This window comes from Dendrobates tinctorius, unplaced genomic scaffold (assembly GCF_039654945.1).
Source record: "Dendrobates tinctorius isolate UK_male_01 unplaced genomic scaffold, ASM3965494v1 ptg000020l, whole genome shotgun sequence".
In the NCBI taxonomy this organism is placed as follows: Eukaryota; Metazoa; Chordata; class Amphibia; order Anura; family Dendrobatidae; genus Dendrobates; species Dendrobates tinctorius.
The window spans coordinates 24,335,014-24,355,693 of NW_027361688.1; positions in this window are offsets into that span (position 1 = coordinate 24,335,014).

Sequence of the window (20,680 nt, forward strand, 5' to 3'; positions counted from 1 at the left end):
AGGGTGGGGTAAAGGGAAAGCGATCTCCTCACCAGCAGCTTCATGTAATGTAGGTGGCCATGATGCTCCTGCGCTGGTGGATGGGACAGATGGGTAGAATGTGAGGGAAGGTTGGGAAGGTGCAGATGTGCCAGGGTGCTCAAAGTGTCCCTCGGTGCCGGTCTCCTCAGGGATCGCTGCAGAAGGGTCCAACCGTGCAGGCTCCCGAGTGCTGGTCACCGTGCTGTGGAACAAAGAGAAAAAAATACAATTAATATACTGACATACCATTGGCTCTGGCTGAAAAAAAATGTAGACATGTAAACTTTATTTATACATGGGATGTTTCATATTTACCTTCTGGTGACCATTGTATCCCGGAGGAAGACAGGGCTCGGGCGTACTTGTACTTGCTTCTGCGTCCTCCAGATCCACTCGGGGCCCGCATCCCTTTATTGAACTCCTTCTTGAAATGATCCCTCACAGACCGCCACCGCTTCACAATTCTCTCCCCTGAAACGAGAAAGCACAAAGAGGTTAGTATACAACATCAGTGTTCCCAGCGGGTCATGTTTTCAGGATTTCCATAGTGTTGCTCAAAAGGAAATCATGAAAACATGACCCGTGGGTACCACGAGGACTGGAGTTCGGGAAACACTGCTTGACATCAAGCAACGGGAACTGTATATACTTACGCTCTTTAATCTGGGCCCGAGCTTCAAGGTCCTCCCAGCGGTCCACAAGGAGCGAACAGATTTCCTCCCAGAGCCGTTGGGTCACAATTAGATCAGCATGCCGGCGGTCAGCCATATTCCAAAGCGGCTCCCTTTCTCTAACAAGATCGATGAGGTGGTCGACATCAATCCCTCCATCCTCACCGTCAGAGTCGGGAGCACGCTGTGAAGGCTGTTAAAGAAAAAGAGAAAATGAACATAATTAGCCTCCACACTTAAAGAAATGAAATAAAAAGTGCAAAAAAATCAAATCAAAATTATTATACTTACACGCTGGTGAATGCCGCGTTGCTGTCGCCGACGACCCTGGGAGGCACTGCGAGGACCTCTTGGCCGAGCACCAGATTGGGAAGACTAGAAAAGAAAAGCAAAAAAATTATGTGGTTTGATATAGGCATATGTGTTTGCTGTGTGATATCTGCGGTACATTGCTTTCTATGTGTTGTGTGTAGTGTGATGTAGTGTTTCTGCGTTTGATGCAGGAAACTTACCAATTGTGAGCCCACTCCAGGTGTCTGTCCACCCCTTCCTTCTTCTTCTGGGAGCTCCTCTTCAGCTTGTGATTCCTGTTTTGAAATAAAAGCCAATGAATAGACATATATTCCAGAGATGATGGATTTGGGAAATAAAGACTTAGGCCGGGGTCACACTAACCGACGCAAAATACGGTCAGTATTTTACATGCGTAATACGGATGAATGGCCCCTAAACAGTGCTCCGTATGTCATCGGTAATCAAGGTGTGGTCGCGTATTTAACGCATGTAAGCATCCGTATGGCGAGATTTTCTCGCAGGCTTGCAAAATGGACATATAATGGAGTCCTATGACAGGGTTTATAACAGAAACCAAAGAATAGATATAGACACATAGAATGCATATATATATGTATTCTATGTGTATATATCTATTCTTTTGTTTCTTTATTAAACCTGTCAGTGTGAGTTTACTGTATAGCGCACTGAATGCCGGCTTTGCTAAAAGACACCGGGTGCGTATTTCTCGCAAGTCACATGTGTGGTCCGTGTGTAATCCGTATTTTTTGCACACCCATAGACTTGCATTGGCGTACTACGGCCGTAGTATGCTGACAATCGCAGCATGCTGGGATTGGCACGGACCGTAGAATACGGATGAGAAATATACGGCTGGTGCAAGGGACCCCATAGAGAATCATTGGTCCGTGTCTAATGCGTGTTTTTAGCGCCTCTCACTCTCCCGTATTCCTCGCCAGTGTGACTCCGGCCTAACTGTCAAACACTGACGATGTGAGGGAGGGCTCCCAGAAGAAGATGTGGTGTCCTCCTGCTGGTCAGTCTCCACTCCTGCTGTTGCTGCCGGTGCTGCTGTTGCTGCTGGTGCTGCCGCTGCTGCTGCATCTATAGGGCGTCTTCTGTTGGTGAATAAAGAGAAACAAAGGGCCACTGAATATATTGATATTCGATGGCCCTAGTTTTGAGGAATGGGGGATTTGATAATTACCGTCTGTCGTCTGCTGCTGGATTCCCCTCTGCCTGTTCATCAAGGTCCCTTGACTCCATTTGGGGTGGTGCTGGTGGTGCGGTACTCTCCTGCCTTCTCCTGCGGCTAGCTCCTCTCTTGGCTGGCATATTGGCTGTGGCTGAGGGTCCCACTGTCATGGTTTCATATATGTTTTCTGTGGGCAGGGCTACTGAGCATGCTCAGACCAAAAAAAACGGATCTGGCCACCGGATCCGGCACAATGCGGCGCTCATAGACTTTCATTGTGTGAAAAAGCCGGAAGCGCCGGATCCGGTGGGTCCGGCTTTTTCGCCGGAGACAAAAAACGTTACAGTTGCCGTTTTTTCCAGACGCCGGATTGCGACACATTGCCGGATCCGGCCAAAACTGGACGAAACGCATGACCATCCGGCGCGATCCGGCGCTAATGCAAGTCAATGGGGAAAAACCGGATCCGACATTGCATTTCGCCGGATCCGGTTTTTGTAAAAATAGCCGGATCGCGCCTGACGGCGAAAAACTGATGTGTGAAAGAGGCCTTAACGCACGAGTTCCAACAGGACTGAATCTTAAATGGGAAATTATGTTACATTATTGACGTTTTAGGTCAGAATTCCATATTATTTTATATGTTGTTATTACATTTTTCATTCTGGTATTATTTGTTTCTTTTTCATCGTTTTCACATGTGGTTTTCTTTTTAATTCTCTCTATTCCCTTGGAGCTTACACAGGTCTATTTAATCAAGATCGTTAGCTTTCCCTTGCAGATTCCTTAAATCTTTTCCGTTTTACACTATTTCGATATACCGAGTCTAAGAACACATATCGTGTGTGAAACGCGTTCGGTTCTTTCATACCCACTCTTTTGTACAGGCTGCGCACAACAATGCCTATCATTGTTTTTTTATACTGAAGATTTAATAAAGATACACATTTTTTATTAAATTGCTATGAGAGCTGGATTACCCTACCTTCCTTACTTCAGTGGAAATTGAACCTTGTCATCCAAGTCCAATATTTGTGACAGACTCGTTGACTTGCATGGCCGAGTTCGATCCGATTTACGGATGTAAATTGTGCATGCTGCGATTTTTTTTTCCTAGGACACACTCAAAATCAGACATGTGCACGGCCCCATAAAACAACATTGATCCGAGTGAGGTACGATGTTTTGTTAAAGATCACTCAGACCGAAAATATAGTCATCTGCATGAACAATTATAGGATCATTTCTGCCATCTGAAAACTATTGCTATCGACAGCAGATTGCCCCGTGTAGACAGGAATTGTGCTCCTGCTAATATGATGCTGTATGAGCACAGGATGAAGGGAGCGCTTTGTATCGAGTTGATCGGCATTCATTGACCCCTTCATAATGGAGCCCTTTTTCGTTTTTTGCGTTTCTGTTTTTCGCTCCCCTTCTTAACAGAGCCATAACTTTTTTATTTTTCTGTCAATAGCCATGTGAGGGCTTGTTTTTTGTGGAACGAGTTGTACTCCTGAACAGCACCATTGGTTTTACCATATTGTGTACTCAAAAACGGGAAAAAAAATTCCAAGTGCGGTGAAATTGCAAAAAAAAGTGCAATTCCACAACTTTTTTGGGGATTTTTTTTTACCATGTTCACCAAATGCTAAAATTGACCTGCCATTATGATTCTCCAGGTCATTTTCAGTTCAAAGACACCAAACATGTGTAGGTTCTTTTTTAAATAAGTGGTGAAAAAAAATCCTAAGTATGTTAAAAAATGTTGCATAATTTTCCGATACCCGTAGCGTCTCCATTTTCATCATCTCGGGTTGGGTGAAGGCTTATTTTTTGTGTGCCAAGCTGACATTTTTATTAAAACCATTTTAATATAGATATGATCTTTTGATCGTCCGTTATTGCATTTTAATGCAATGTTGCAGCGACCAAAAAAAATGTAAATTTTGACTTCTCTTCTCATTACACCATTTAGCGATCGGGTTAATTCTTTTTTTATTTTGATAGATCGGGCGATTTTGAACACGGTGATACCAAATATGTGTATGTTTGATTTTTTTTTATTGTTTTATTTTGAATGGGGCGATTTGAACTTTTAGATATTTTTTTTAACTTTTGGCATGCTTCAATAGCCTCCATGGGAGACTAGAAGATGCCATAACGTGAACGGCTCTGCTACATACAGGCGATGATAAGATCGCCTGTGTGTAGCAAAAATGCTCACTTGCTATGAGCGCCGACCACCGGGTGACTCTCTTAGCAATCCGGCATTCACAACCATAGAGGTCTGCAGGAGACCACTAGTTGTCATGCCAAGCCATCAGTGACCCACGATCATGTGATGGGGTCATCAATGGGCGGATTTCCGAAGCCATTTCCAAAATCGCATGTTAAATGCCGCTGTCAGAGTTTGACAGCGTCATTTAACGGGTTAATAGCAGCTGATGGATCGAGATTCCACCTACGGCTGTTCTGGGCACATGTCAGCTGTTCAAAAGCCCCTAACACAGTATGATGTCCCTAAAGCCCCCCATACAATAAGGGAGGAATATTGTCAGTGAGGTCTTTGTCCAGCCCATAGATCTTAACAGCTCATTTAGATATTTAAAAAAATGTGGATTTCCCTGGAATAAGATATCGGATCGCAGACATAAAGGTATCATTTTATTCAACGTTCTATGATCTGCATGTCCATATAGATTAGGCTTAGGAAGGTTAATCAGACTGACAATTGTCCCTTAAAGGGGCTTTGAATGGTGGTCAAATGAAAAATGTTTATTCACCTACTGATCCCCAGCTGTTTTTTTGTACTGATGCACAGGTTCCCTTTGTTCTTCTAGCTTGAATGGTATGTGACTATTTTAGTCAATCGTTGGATGCAGCAATGACAGTGATTGGCTATGTACAGTACAGACCAAAAGTTTGGACACAACTTCTCATTCAAAGAGTTTTCTTTGTTTTCATGACTATGAAAATTGTAGATTCATTCTGAAGGCATCAAAACTATGAATTAACACATGTGGAATTATATAATTAACAAAAAAGTGTGAAACAACTGAAAATATGTCTTATAATCTAGGTTCTTCAGAGTAGCCACCTTCTGCTTTGATTACTGCTTTGCACACTCTTGGCATTCTCTTGATGAGCTTCAAGAGGTAGTCACCAGAAATGGTTTTCACTTCACAGGTGTGCCCTGTCAGGTTTAGTAAGTGGGATTTCTTGCCTTATAAATGGGGTTGGAAACATCAGTTGTGTTGTGCAAAAGTCTGGTGGATACACAGCTGATAGTCCTACTGAATAGACTGTTAGAATTTGTATTATGGCAAGAAAAAAGCAGCTAAGTAAAGAAAAACGAGTGGCCATCATTACTTTAAGAAATGAAGGTCAGTCAGTCCGAAAAATTGGGAAAACTTTGAAAGTGTCCCCAAGTGCAGTGGCAAAAACCATCAAGCGCTACAAAGAAACTGGCTCACATGAGGACCGCCCCAGGAAAGGAAGACCAAGAGTCACCTCTGCTGCGGAGGATAAGTTCATCCGAGTCACCAGCCTCAGAAATCGCAGATTAACAGCAGCTCAGATTAGAGACCAGGTCAATGCCACACAGAGTTCTAGCAGCAGACACATCTCTACAACAACTGTTAAGAGGAGACTTTGTGCAGCAGGCCTTCATGGTAAAATAGCTGCTAGGAAACCACTGCTAAGGACAGGCAACAAGCAGAAGAGACTTGTTTGGGCTAAAGAACACAAGGAATGGACATTAGACCAGTGGAAATCTGTGCTTTGGTCTGATGAGTCCAAATTTGAGATCTTTGGTTCCAACCACCGAGTCTTTGTGCGACGAAGAAAAGGTGAACGGATGGACTCTACATGCCTGGTTCCCACCGTGAAGCATGGAGGAAGAGGTGTATTGCTGTGGGGGTGCTTTGCTGGTGACACTGTTGGGGATTTATTCAAAAGTGAAGGCATACTGAACCAGCAAGGCTACCACAGCATCTTGCAGCGGCATGCTATTCCATCCGATTTGTGTTTAATTGGACCATCATTTATTTTTCAACAGGACAATGACCCCAAACACACCTCCAGGCTGTGTAATGGCTATTTGACCAAGAAGGAGAGTGATGGGGTGCTGCGCCAGATGATCTGGCCTCCACAGTCACCAGACCTGATGCCAATCGAGATGGTTTGGGGTGAGCTGGACCGCAGAGTGAAGGCAAAAGGGCCAACAAGTGCTAAGCATCTCTGGGAACTCCTTCAAGACTGTTGGAATACCATTTCCCGTGACTACCTCTTGAAGCTCATCAAGAGAATGCCAAGAGTGTGCAAAGCAGTAATCAAAGCAAAAGGAGGCTACTTTGAAGAACCTAAAATATAAGACATACTTTCAGTTGTTTCACACTTTTTTTGTTAATTATATAATTCCACATGTGTTAATTCATAGTTGTGATGCCTTCAGAGTGAATCTACAATTTTCATAGTCATGAAAATAAATAAAATTCTTTGAATGAGAAGGTGTGTCCAAACTTTTGGTCTGTACTGTACATCCTGCTTTGGTTGTACACACTTATGACCACTGCTGACAATCGCTGACACATTATGGTGGTAAGTCATTGTTTCCTCTCCATGGCAAATGTAGTTCCATGTTGCCTATTGAATATGTATTTTATAAGCAAAGGTTAAAAACCTACTAACCTACAATATAAAACTCATTGGAATGTGTGGCGCCCCCAGGAGTATGGCCGCCACAGTGACTTTGCCTTCCTCCAGGGAGGGTGAGGTCATACTTGGAAGCAGTGAAGGGTCTCTCTCGCAGTTAACCTATACATGCAACACAGTTCCACTCCAGGCCAGCAGGGGGGACTCTGAACCGGGATTGAGGGGAGGAGTGCTCTCTGAGGGCCAAGAGGAAGGAGTGGTCAGTTAGTGTGAGGAGGTCCACGTGTGCAGACGTGAGGAGAGAAGCTGGAGGTTGAGCTGAGGAAAGAGAGCTCCCTCACAGTGAGAGTGCATGAACTGTAGCCTGGTCTCCATGGTTGTACGGATACTAACGGTCCTGCATCAGATACCAGAGGAGTAGGAGGCTGTAAATTCCCTACCCCCATCTAAGACTCGGAGGCACAACAGCACGGAGTGAGCCAAGAGAGGAATAGCGGCTACAGCTGTCTGCCATACGAGGAGTGAGAATAGAAGAGAGTTGAGAGGAACTTCAGTGTAACTCAGTACTAGGAGTACTTCACTCAAATAAGCGCTAGGAAGGATATTACACAGCCCTTCTGCTGAGAGAGAATCCTGAGCTGCTTCCAAGCTAGCCTGCTCCAGTACCATCTGTAATCAGGACCCTGGACTGCATTTATCAAGTAAAGGTACAGAAATTGCACCCTGCTGTGTCTTTGTTTGCATCCTACCCTTCCGGCACTGCTACATCCACGTGCCAACCACATCTACACTGCCCTGGGACTACAGCTTCACCTGTGGGGAGCTTTTACATCTTTGCTGCACCATACCATCAGTCCCAGTGGATCTGCATGCAGCGTTGGCTTAACATCTCACTTGCCGAACACCACAGGTGGCGTCACAAACTATTCATTCAATTCCCCCATTACTTGGGCGTCCAGGGCCACGGACTGGTTCACTGCTGCTGTGACACATCACGCTGACACCGGCTCGGCACCGAGTAACCCACAGCCCTGGGAGGGCGACCCAATTTGGCGCTGTGAACAGGATTTCGGAGCCCGGTACCCCCGGGTCCTGTGTGCCATAGACTGTGTTTGTGAAAAAGACTGTGTGTGAAATTGCCGCCATTGCCGCGCTGCTTGGCGCGCGCGGGAAGAAGAGGGGGCAGGCCTTCGTGGGCGGAGCCTGCCACAGAGCGCGAAGAAGTGAAGTGCTGCGCGGGAAGAGAGGACAGCGCGCGAGAAGGGAAGGAGCTGAGGCCTACAGTCCGGAGCGTCGGGCCTGTGAAGCGGCCGCCAGTAAGCTCACACAATCCCCGGCCCTGGCTAACGTTAACTAGGGGGGGAAGAGAATATCTGCGCCACACGGCAATGCAGCGGCGGACGCCTTTGCCAACCCCGCAGCACCGCCAAGAGGAGCACCCGCCGCAGCGGTCCCCATAATGCCGCTGTCTATGCCCTATATACCGGGAGCGGCCTGGCTACCGCAGTACTCGGGTGAGTCGCATACCCTGAGTGAATTTAAAGAGAGACTGTGCAGTTTGTTTAAAGTATACCCTCTGTCTGAAAGCCAGAAAGTGAATATGGGTCGCCCTCCCAGGGCCATGGGGTACTCGGTACCAGGCCGGTGTCGGGGAGATGTGTCACAGCAGCAGTGACCCAGTCCGTGGCCCTGGGCACCCAATTAATGGTGGTTTAATGCAATGGTTTATATGAATAGTTTGTGACGCCACCTGTGGTGTTCGACAAGTGAGGTGTTAGGCCGACGCTGCCTGCAGATCCTCTGGGACTGATGGTGTGTGACAGCGTAGATGGTATAGCTCCGCACAGGTGGAGCTGTAGTCCCAGGGCAGTGTAAATGTGGATTTGGAGGAGAGGCACCAGCGGTGTAGAAACCGGTACCCAAATGTAGCAGTGCTGGGTGCGTTGACGCGAGAATGAATGGAGGACACCAGGGTTTGTAGTTCCAAGGCTTTACTCACAGTCTGTAGTACACACAGGTGCCTGCCTCCATACTGTGTCCTCCGGGTCTGAGACTCGATCAACCTCCAGGCAAGATGGAACGCTCCCTTCCAATGCTCCGCCAACATGTGCCTTTCTGAATGTCTCCTCTATAGCGCCTTTAAGTGTGAAGATCTCCTAGTACTGAGTTACACTGGAGTTCCTCCTGACAGATGTTCCCAAGAACCTTACTTGTATGGCAGACAGCTGTAGCCTACTTCGGGGACTCCCTTCTCCTGAGTCCCGGCTCTCTATCCGTATTGCTGTTGTGCCCCAAGTCTTAGATGGGAGTAGTGCATTTACAGCCAACTACTTCACCTGTGTCTGCTGCGGAACCATTAGTGTCCATACAACCTCGGGGACCGGGCCCCGGCCTTGCGCTTAGAACCTATAGGCAGGGTCCTTCCTCTAACCCATGTCCTCTCTGTTCTCTTATGCTCCTTTGTTCCGTACTTGTCTTTCTTTCTTATGGAAGCTTAGGTTTCAAGTCTATGTCTTTCTCCTTCTTTCCTTTCCCGTGCCAGCTGGCTCAGATCACTGAGACAGCTGCAGCACTCCTTCCTCCATCCCTCTTCCAGGGATCCTCACTCCTCTCCGAGTGACTTCCTAACCGACTGACCTTCTGTCAGACTAACCTGTAATCCTACACTTTCCCACTCTTTTATGTACTCTGAACTCCACCCACCTCCCAGCACGTTTAGTGTTCCAAGCAGGGAGCCACCAAAGGTGCTCTGCTACCCTCTGAGCATGGAGCCGCAATGTGACTTTGCTGAACTACTGTACTGTGTGGAATGCAGGTGTTGGAGCGTGGTCAGGAGTTCCCACCTTACCTGGATGGTGGGGCACCACACCTTAGGAGAAGGTGCAGTACCTCTGTGGCAACCGAGCCTCAGGGGCACCACAAATATCCTGATTAGACAGCTAATGGACGCAGCACAGAGAGAAGTGAAAGCCTGGCAGGACACTGATAAAGAGACTGATACAAAGATCCTGGCCAAACTGAGAAGCACCTTTGACATCAGCACTGCAGCTGAAATCAAGATGAGGTTCTTTGGCTGTAAACAGAAGGTGCAGGACAGTATAAGGAACTATGCTCTTAACCTGCAGGAGGCGCTGCGAGCAGTTAAACAAGTTGATCCTGACAGTGTGAAGGAGGAAGATAAACTGTTAAAGGAGCAGTTCATTGAAGGACTCCTATCCAGTACCCACAGAGGGCAGTTGCGCATTATAACCCTGCAAAACCCTGATCTAGACTTTGCTGATTTTAAGGACAGGGCTATTCGGGTACTGCAGGAATCAACTGACAGCCATCCAGCGCCCCCTAGGCGCCCAGCGATCACCTACCATCAGGAAGCAACATCTTTTCCTTCCATCCCTGTGGAGGCTGACGCACAGACTCTGGATAAAGATCCTACAGAAGAGCTGCATCTTCAGGTCCAGGAGTTGACCAAAGGGATGGCTGCACTTACTAAAACCGTGCAGTCCCTACAGGTGTCCTCCAAAGAAAAGGTCCAGCTTGCTTCCAGTCCAGAGGATGTCCCGTGGCTCCGGAGGAGGAGAGCCCCGCCACTTCGAGGAAGGAACAACGATCGCTATGACCAGGACGGATGTCCCATCTGTCGTCGCTGCTACAAGGCAGGTCATCTTGCAAGATTTTGTCCTTTAAACGAGCAACCCCTGGGGCAGAGGGCCAACCCCCAGGAGTAGGACCACCCGGCCCAAGAAACTGGTGAGCCAAGTATGTTGGAGGGAGACCGATCCTCCCTGTGGTGAATGATGGCATCCCCATGAACGCTTTGCTGGACACTGGCTCCCAGGTGACCACTATGCCCTATATCCTCTACAAGCGTTATTGGGCTGATTCTGAACTCACCCGTGGCCCAACTGATGAACTAACAGTAGTTGCCAGTAATGGTCAGTCTTTGCCGCAGATAGGATGTAATGAGATTACTGTTAAAGTGGGTCAGGTAGAGCTAAAATCTCAAGGTCTGATAGTTGTGGATATTGATCGACGTGAATGTAATCCCATGATGACTCTTGGTATCAATGAAATTGAAAATTGTCTTTCCGAGGTTATTGTCTTGTTGCAACAGGTGGCTGAGACTGCTGGTTCCAGTGAACAACGAGTCCTGCAGAAGGAGATCAAGGCCCTGATGCAAAGACAACAGGTAGAAAAATTGGCAGTGTCAGAGTGAGTGATCCCTTCCCCATTGCAATACCCCCCAGGTGTGAAATGTTGATTTGTTGTCGGGCAGCCATAGGCCTCCAGGCATTGGTAGAACCAGTATATTCTGATAGCAGGCCCACTGTCCTGACACCCAGAGGGGTGGTTGATGTACGTAAAGGGAGAGTACCTGTATGCCTTTTGAATTGTGGGGAGGAGGAGGCCACAATACCTCGGTACGCCATAGTTGCTAAGCTGCTCACTGTTAATAACAACTCTTTGCAGGCAGCAGAGCCCTTGGTCTTATCCGATCAAGTGGAGGACAATGGCTCTGTGAAACATATGGAGGAGTGGTGCCAGCAACTGCAGGTGGGGACTGACTCTACACCTTCATACCAGAGAAATGGGGTTTACAGAGTGACACAAGAATATGAGCGGGTATTCAGCAAACACCCACTAGATTTTGGGCAGGCAAAAGGGGTCCAACATCATATCCCCACTGGAGACCATCCACCCATCAAGGAGAGGTACAGACCTATACCCCCAACATAATACCAATGTGCAAAAGGGATGTTGAGAGAGATGAAGGAAGCAGGGGTTATCAGAGACAGTTGTAGCCCCTGGGCAGCTCCATTAGTTTTTGTAAAGAAAAAGGATGGTACCATGAGAATGTGTGTTGATTACAGGAAAATTAACAGCATTACACATAAAGAAGCCTACCCATTACCCAGAATTGAAGTCATTAGCTGCACTTAAAACTGCTAGCTACTTTTCCACCTTAGATCTCACCAGTGGGTATTGGCAGGTTCCTGTGGCAGAGGCAGACAAGGAGAAAACAGCATTTACCACTCTAATGGGTCTCTGTGAGTTCAATTATATGCCATTTGGGCTCTGCACTGCCCCAGGAACATTTCAACGACTAATGGAGTGCTGCCTGGGACACATGAACTTTGAGACGGTCCTGTTGTACCTGGATGATGTCATTGTTTTCTCCAAAACCTATGAAGATCATCTAGAACACCTGGCTGAAGTGTTTGAAGCTTTGTCCAATCATAGAATCATAGAATCATAGAATCATAGAATCGTAGAGTTGGAAGGGACCTCCTGGGCCATCTGGTCCAACCCCCTGCTCAAAGCAGGATTCGCTAAATCATCCCAGTCAGATGTCTGTCCAGCCTCTGTTTTAAGACTTCCATTGAAGGAGAACTCACCACTTCTCGTGGCAGCCTGTTCCACTCATTGATCACTCTAACTGTCAAAAAGTTTTTTCTAATATCTAATCTGTGTCTCCTCCCATTCAGTTTCATCCCATTGCTTCTAGTCTTTCCTTGTGCAAATGAGAATAAAGTTGATCCTTCTACAATGTGACAGCCCTTTAGATATTTGTAGACAGCTATTAAGTCTCCTCTCAGTCTTCTCTTTTGCAAACTAAACATTCCCAAATCCTGCAACCTTTCCTCATAAGACAGGGTTTGCAGACCGGTCACCATTCTGGTCGCTCTTTTCTGAACTTGCTCCAGTTTGTTGATGTCTTTTTTAAAATGTGGTGCCCAAAACTGGACACAATATTCCAGATGAGGTCTGACCAAAGAGGAGTAGAGGGAAATAATGACTTCACGTGATCTAGACTGTATGCTTCTGTTAATACATCCTAGAATTGCATTTGCCTTTTTTGCTGCTGCATCACACTGTTGACTCATATTCAGTCTGTGATCTATTAGTATACCCAAGTCTTTTTCACATGTGCTGTCACTTAGCCCTATTCCTCCCATTCTATATATGCTTTTTTCATTTTTATTGCCCAGATGTAGTACTTTGCATTTCTCCCTGTTAAAAACCATTCTGTTAGTTGCTGCCCACTTCTCCAGTTTATTTAAATCTTTTTGAATCCTCTCTCTCTCTTCTCTAGTATTAGCTATCCCTCAATTTTGGCCTGAAGGTGAAGCCTTCCAAATGCCACCTCCTGAAGCCCAAGGTACAGTACCTCGGTCATGTGGTCAGTGCAGAAGGTGTGGCACCAGATCCTGACAAGGTCACAGTCATCCGGGTCTGGACGAAGCCCAGCAACCTCCATGAAGTACGCCAATTCCTTGGACTGGTAGGCTACTACCGAAGGTTCATCAAAGGCTTCACTGAAATAGCCACTGCTATGCCGAATCTCCTGGTGGGACAGTCCAAGAAAGCCAAACAGAAGAATTCCACATTTGAGTTGGCTGAGGAGTTGGAAAGGTCCTTCACCAGATTGAAGATGGCTCTCACAGGAGATGAAGTTCTGGCCTACCCAGATTATGACAAACCCTTCGTGCTGTACACTGATGCCAGCAATGTGGGACTAGGAGCAGTACTGTCGCAGGTACAGAATGGAAAAGAAAGAGTGATCTCCTACGCCAGCAGGAAGCTGCGTCCCACTGAAAGGAACCCTGACAACTACAGTTCTTTCAAGCTGGAGTTCCTTGCCATAGTCTGGGCTGTCACCGAAAGGTTCAAACATTACCTAGCCTCCGCCAAGTTTAGTATCTTCACGGCCAACAATCCGTTGACCCACTTGGACACTGCCCAAAACTAGGTGCACTGGAGCAGCGATGGATGACTTGGAAGTCTAACTATGAGTTTATCATCAAGTACCGGGCAGGGCACAAGAATGCCAATGCTGATGCGCTGTCCAGGATGCCTAATCTGCCAGATGCAGGAGAAGACCCTGAGGCTCTTGAAGAAATACAGTTGCCTCCCTTCCACCGGCCACTTGCGGCCCAGCGTGCTGAAGGAGTGAGAAACAAACGGTCTGGCTTGAAGGAGGTCACCCTGAATCCATTGCCCCATCATGACTGGGCAGAAACGCAAGATAGTGACCCTGCAGTCCACCTGGTGAAGGAGCTGCTGACACAAGCTGACTCACGCCCAAAGTCAGATGCTCCTGAAGAAACCCAGCAGTTGTGGAAGGAAAGAGGTCGGCTGTTCATTTATGAAGGAAAGCTGTGTCGGAGGAGTATCAATGCCTGCACTCATGAGCTGGTCTGGCAGGTGATAGTCCCAAAGAGAGAGGCATCAATGGTCCTGGAAGCATACCACAATGGAGCTGGACACTTCGGATGGAAGAAGTTGGAAGCATTGCTCCAGGAGAGGTTCTACTGGGCTGGTATGAGGAAAGCCATTGAGAGGTGGTGCCGGGAGTGTGGACAATGTAACCTGCGCAGAAAGGATCAAAACAGCCAGAGAGCTCCTCTACAGCCAATCATCACCAAACAGCCACTTGAGTTGGTAGCCCTGTACCATGTGAAGCTGGTTCCAAGCCGGTCGGGCTACATTTATGCTCTTACCATTGTGGACCACTATTTAAGATTCCTGGTAGTTGTGCCTGTCAAAGATCAAACTGCCAGGACAGCAGCCAGAGCATTCCAACAGCACTTCTGTATGCCACATGAGTATCCTGAAAGAGTGCTTACAGATCAAGGTCCAGCTTTCGAGGCAGAAGTGTTCCAGGAATTCTGTAACTTGTATGGTTGTAAGAAGATCCGGACAACACCGTACCACCCACAGACCAATGGCATGTGTGAGAAGATGAACCAGGTAGTGATTGACCTACTGAAGACATTGCCCTTGGAGGAGAGAAATCTGTGGCCAGAGAAGTTGCCAGATCTGGTGGACCTCTACAACCATATTCCAGTGAACTCTACCAACTGCACTCCAGCCTACCTCATGAGAGCAAGGCCTGCTAAGCTGCCTATTGATTTGAACATGGGAGTCCTGACACCTGAAGTAACATCACCAGATGCTGACTGGGACACAGAGAGGCAGAAACAGTACAGAAGAGTACAAGAGTGTGTGGAGAAGAGTCTAGCCCAGGCAAGACAAAAGCAGGAGAAGCTTTACAATCAAAATGCACCTGCCATTCCATTTTCACCAGGAGAACAAGTTCTCAAGCGGAAAAGAAGACTGCATAAGCTGGATGATCAATGGGAAGCTGAACCCTTTACCATTCTACCCTCAAACTTAGACAATACCAAGGTGTGTCTTATTAGCAAAGATGGAGGAGAAACCTCAACAGCAATATCAAGAGATCATTTTAAATTATGCCCTGATCAGTTAAAAGAAAGAATGGAAGAACAAGATCCAACCAATAGAAGAAGAAAAGGTCAGCACCATACTTGGAGAATTCCCTGCAAATTGGACTAATGTAAATGATGCAATAGTGGTGCCAGTGTTGACATTTCCCCAATTGGTAGCACAGGAAGACGTGATTCCAGAAAATTCTGAAGATCAGGAAAATCAGGCAGCAGATGCCACACCAGCAGTGGAGCCAGAGAACCCTTGCCCTGACAGTGGTGAACCTGTTATGCCCATGGTGAGTCTAAGAGTTCGCAGACAATCTAGTATCCCTGTGCCATGCAGAACCACCAGTAGTGTATCCAGTACATTACCCACTACACCAGTATTACGCAGGTCTACCTGTACTACACAAGGTATACCACCCATCAGATATCATATCTAGCTAAAGTTAATGTGATTGTTGAAATTGTATGTATATATGTAACTGTTTTTCAAGTTTTGTGCCTACAGGTAACCTGTAAGAGTTTCCTTTGGAATTTGCCAGTTTGTTTTATGGACATTGTACCACAGGACTTGTGTGGTCACCAACTGTATATAGTTCACCATTTGCCCAGGAATGGACCATGGACATTGATGCTTGGACTTATCATCATAGGACCATTTTTGAAGCACTTGGTTTTTGTAACCTTTTCATTTTTTCAAATCTTGTACAATTATTATTGTTTATATGTTTATATGTTTTCATGTTTTGTTCAGCCCAGGAGTGCTGACTTGCACTAGGGGGAATGTGGCGCCCCCAGGAGTATGGCTGCCACAGTGACTTTGCCTTCCTCCAGGGAGGGTGAGGTCATGCTTGGAAGCAGTGAAGGGTCTCTCTCACAGTTAACCTATACATGCAACACAGTTCCACTCCAGGCCAGCAGGGGGGACTCTGAACCGGGATTGAGGGGAGGAGTGCTCTCTGAGGGCCAAGAGGAAGGAGTGGTCAGTTAGTGTGAGGAGGTCCATGTGTGCAGACGTGAGGAGAGAAGCTGGAGGTTGAGCTGAGGAAAGAGAGCTCCCTCACAGTGAGAGCGCATGAACTGGAGCCTGGTCTCCATGGTTGTACGGATACTAACGGTCCTGCAACAGATACCAGAGGAGTAGGAGGCTGTAAATGCCCTACCCTCATCTAAGACTCGGAGGCACAACAGCACGGAGTGAGCCAAGAGAGGAATAGTGGCTACAGCTGTCTGCCATACGAGGAGTGAGAATAGAAGAGAGTTGAGAGGAACTTCAGTGTAACTCAGTACTAGGAGTACTTCACTCAAATAAGCGCTAGGAAGGAGATTACACAGCCCTTCTGCTGAGAGAGAATCGTGAGCTGCTTCCAGGCTAGCCTACTCCAGTACCATCTGTAATCAGGACCCTGGACTGCATTTATCAAGTAAAGGTATAGAAACTGCACCCCGCTGTGTCTTTGTCTGCTTCCTACCCTTCCGGCACTGCTACATACCCGTGCCAACCACATCTACACTGCCCTGGGAATACCGCTTCACCTGTGGGGAGCTTTTACATCTTTCCTGCACCATACCATCAGTCCCAGTGGATTTGCATGCAGCGTTGGCTTAACATCTCACTTGCTGAACACCACAGGTGGCGTCACGAACTATTCATTCAATTCCCCCAGTACTTGGACGCCCAGGGCCACGGACCGGGTCACTGCTGCTGTGACACATCCCGCTGACACCGGCCCGGTACCGAGTATCCCACAGCCCTGGGAGGGCGACACAATTGATCTTCGCATTCACATGTTAGCCCTGTTATTTAGAAACAGTTCTGCGGAATAAAATTGCTGCCAAATTAAATGTATTCTATGACGATGTTTTCCTGAAGGGTGTTGAGTTTTGTAAAACTACATACCTAATGGTTGTTTGTGATTACTTGTCCCAGTTTTGCATTTATCACCCCTTTGAGCCAATTCCCATAGACAGGGTGGTATGTAGTTTCCAGTGTCCTCCCAAATATTCCTATAGTGCCGTGCATCCTCCCAAATCTTACAGGGAGCTCTGTAGTTATGCATGGGGGTCTTTCTCTTCTGCTAGGGGTCGACTTTTCAAAACCCAGCTTAAAGAAGCATGCCCAAAAACATTTTTCTCCACCATAATGCTTTCTATGTGTGTCGGTAATACAGTGGCTGGTGCATTCAAACACTTTCTGATTGCTGTCTTCCCCAGTTTCCACCGCAGCTCCATTTTTTTTCCAATTCACGTGACCTGAAAAGAAACGCACTGGATTACACAGGGGTTTATGTTTCTACCAGAAGTCGCTTTCTCATTGTAAGTCTCTGGATCTTTGTTTTGAAGTTCCATAGGTGAATATTGAGGGAAATAAATCCGGTGCCTGTGAGTGTCGGCAAACAAGAGGAGCAGCAGTCACATAGGACAGCAACAGTGCTGGAACCAGTGAAGATCAGTACATTTTTATTGCACTGACACTACATTACATACACATTTGGAGGCGATATGGAATACAACTTTTTGTTGGATTGCAACTTTAAGTTCCATATACATGAACAAGAGATGAGAAAAGAGCAAATTAGCAGATTTATTGTAAGGTGGTTAAACAGAAAATTTTAATATAGAAGCATTTTAAAGGCGTATTTACCATAGAAGCAGATCATGGAAGTGCCATGGTGCCCTTTCGGGAGAAAAGGTCTAACATTGGTCAGTCCTATTCCCTTTGGTGGTGGACCAGTGAAACGTTTCCCTCTCCAGAAGACCTACCTTGTTAGAGAGCAAGGAATGGGTTTAAACATATCTCCCAACTCTGAAAGATAAGAAAAGAAGATAAGAACTGCTGCACACTGTGTCAATTTGTATTTTATGCTTAGTCACTTCTGTACCCTCGCTCAGTCCCTTATAAGCATACACACAGAAATATTTCTCCTAATGAGGCCCATTTGAGTTTCCACAAATCACGGTATCATTCTCATGGCTGGCAGTGCCCCACAATGGCCCTATACAGTATGATCCCCCACAGTACATTTCTCACCCTGTCACCCATAGTATGATGTCCCAAAGCCACCCACACAATGTGATGCTCCACAGTCACCCATACACAGTATGATGCCCCCTGCAGCCACCCACATACATGATGCCACCACACAGTATTCCGCAATTACAGTATGATCCCTGGAGTCTGGTACGGACTCACAGATATGGACTTGCGCTCTGTTCAGACTATTACGTTACGGAGCCTCTGGAAACTGGGAAGGGAAGATGTTGCAGAAGATTTTGGATTTGGCTCATCAAAGATCTCTCGGAAAGCCACCAGAAAGTCCTGAAGGTCCGAGGTGATAGGAGCCCCTTTTTCCCATAGTGGGTTGAGCCATGTTAGAGCATCTAGATAGAACATTAGGAATCCCACCTTGACCCAGTTGGAAGAAAACCGATAGCCAAAAACTTCATAGTGTTGCATGCACTGCTCTAGGAACCAATGGCACTGCTTCAAATTCGCATAGTACTGTGGTGGATCAGACAGGATGGGTTCCACTCCAAGAGCAAGTTTCAGGTTGAATAAGCACAGCCACAGGTACTGCAACTTGGGCTGGCACAGCTGATGTCAGGGCTTCCAATAGGGCATCTAATGTCTGCAGATGAAACAAATTTTTTTCCTGGCTCAGGAAAGGCATGGACCCGGGATCAGCAGGGTCCCTGAGGCATGGACCCTGGATCAGTAGGGTCCCTGAGGCATGGACCCTGGATCAGCAGGGTCTATGCCTCACAAACTCTCACACTTGCAGGTGACGCATGTGGTTTGTGGACCCACTGTGCCACTGGACTGGACCTGCCTAGGAAGAGATGTATCTAAGCAGTTATGTGGCGCCCCTGAGGGTTCAGTCGCCACAGAGGTACTGCACCTCCTCCTGAGGTGTGGTACCCCACTATCCAGGTAAGGTGGAGACACCTGACCACACTCCAACACCTGCACCCCACACCACAAAGTAGTGTAGCAAAGCACCTTCGGTGGCTCCCTGCTTGGAGTGTAGCATAGCACCCCTTGGTGGCTCCCTGCTTGGAACACGAAACGTGCTGGGAGGTGGGTGGAGTTTAGTATACATAAAAGAGCGGGAAGAGTTGAGTTCAAGTCAGTCATTCATTCAGTCAGTGAGTGAGGATGTAGAAGGACAGAGAGTGAGACAGAGAAGATCCCCAGGAGAGGGATGGGAGAAGGAAGTGCTGCAGCAGGCCACAGTGATCTGGGTCTGCTGGCACAGGAAAGAGACAAAGAAAGGAAGCTTGATTCTCCATTGGAAAGAAGGATTAGTGTTATGAATGAGTCACCGTAGGAGGCAAAAACAGAAATACTAGCTAAGTCCAGAAAACCAGAGAAGTTGGCAGCTATCGGATTGCAGACCCCTGAACCTATCAACAACAACTAGCAGTAGCCGTGGGGGGTTCCTACGGTGCCCTAGACCCCTCGATCACAGCCGGAGAACTAAATAGCCTAAAGACAGAAAGGGAAATCTAAACTGCCCCAGAGCAGACCCCAAAGCAATAGGCAGCCCCCAACATATAATGATGGTGAAGCAAGATGAAAAAGCACTCACACAGATAGAAAGATAGGCTGAGCAAATGATGGGGCCCAAGCTAACTAAATAGCAAAGGATAGAAAAGCTGCTGTCTGCAATCCGCCAAAACCCTATCAAAACAAGAGCCAACAGACTGATAGGGAAAAAAGCCCTGAAGACGTTAGGCTTCAAAAAGACTATATCAGTACTCAGGTATTTTCTGAAGACAGAGCAAAAAGGAATTCAGCTCACCCCAGCAGGGAATGGCAGAAATCCAGAAAACCAAGGCAAAACAAAACCAAAACACAAATGCAAAAAGCAGAGCAGAAAACTTAGCTTTTGAGGAGCAGGAATCAGACTGGTCTCCTAGAATCCCTCAGAGAGATCACCAGCAAGGCAGAAGGGCGTCGGCTGCCTTATATCCAGTCAGCAATTCCTGTCACCCAGTCATCATCATTCTGCACAGGTACTTGGTAATCAGGCTCACTACCTTCCTTCACCAGAAGAGGGAGTTCATCAGACCTCAATGGTGAAGGGGAAAATGAACTCACAACAGATTAGCACGGAACGTAAGGAGAAGAGAGGAACTAAGGAACAGGGTTGGAAGAGAGAACCCTTCCCAAGTTCACAGTGCAAGGCCGGGGTCCAGTCCCCAAGGTTGTACGGATACTAATGGTCCTGCAGCAGACACCAGAGGAATAGAAGTAGTGACTGCTTTATTCCCACACGAGACTTGGGGGCACAACAGCAACATAATAGTGAGCCAGGACTTAGTAACAAGGAGTCCCCGAAGCAGGCTACAGCTGTCTGCCGTACAAGTAGAGTTCATAAGAACATCGGACAGGAGGAACTCCAGTGTAACTCAGTACTAGGAGTACTTCATTCAAAGGCGCTTTAAGAGGAGACGTTCAGAAAAGGCACATATGTTGGAGGAGTGTTGGAAAGGAGTACTTTATCTTGCCTGGAAGTTGGCTGAGCTCCTGACCCGGAGGACACGGCACGGATGCGGGCACCTGTACCTGCATCAGACTGTGAGTAAAGCTTTGGAACTACATGCCCTGGTGT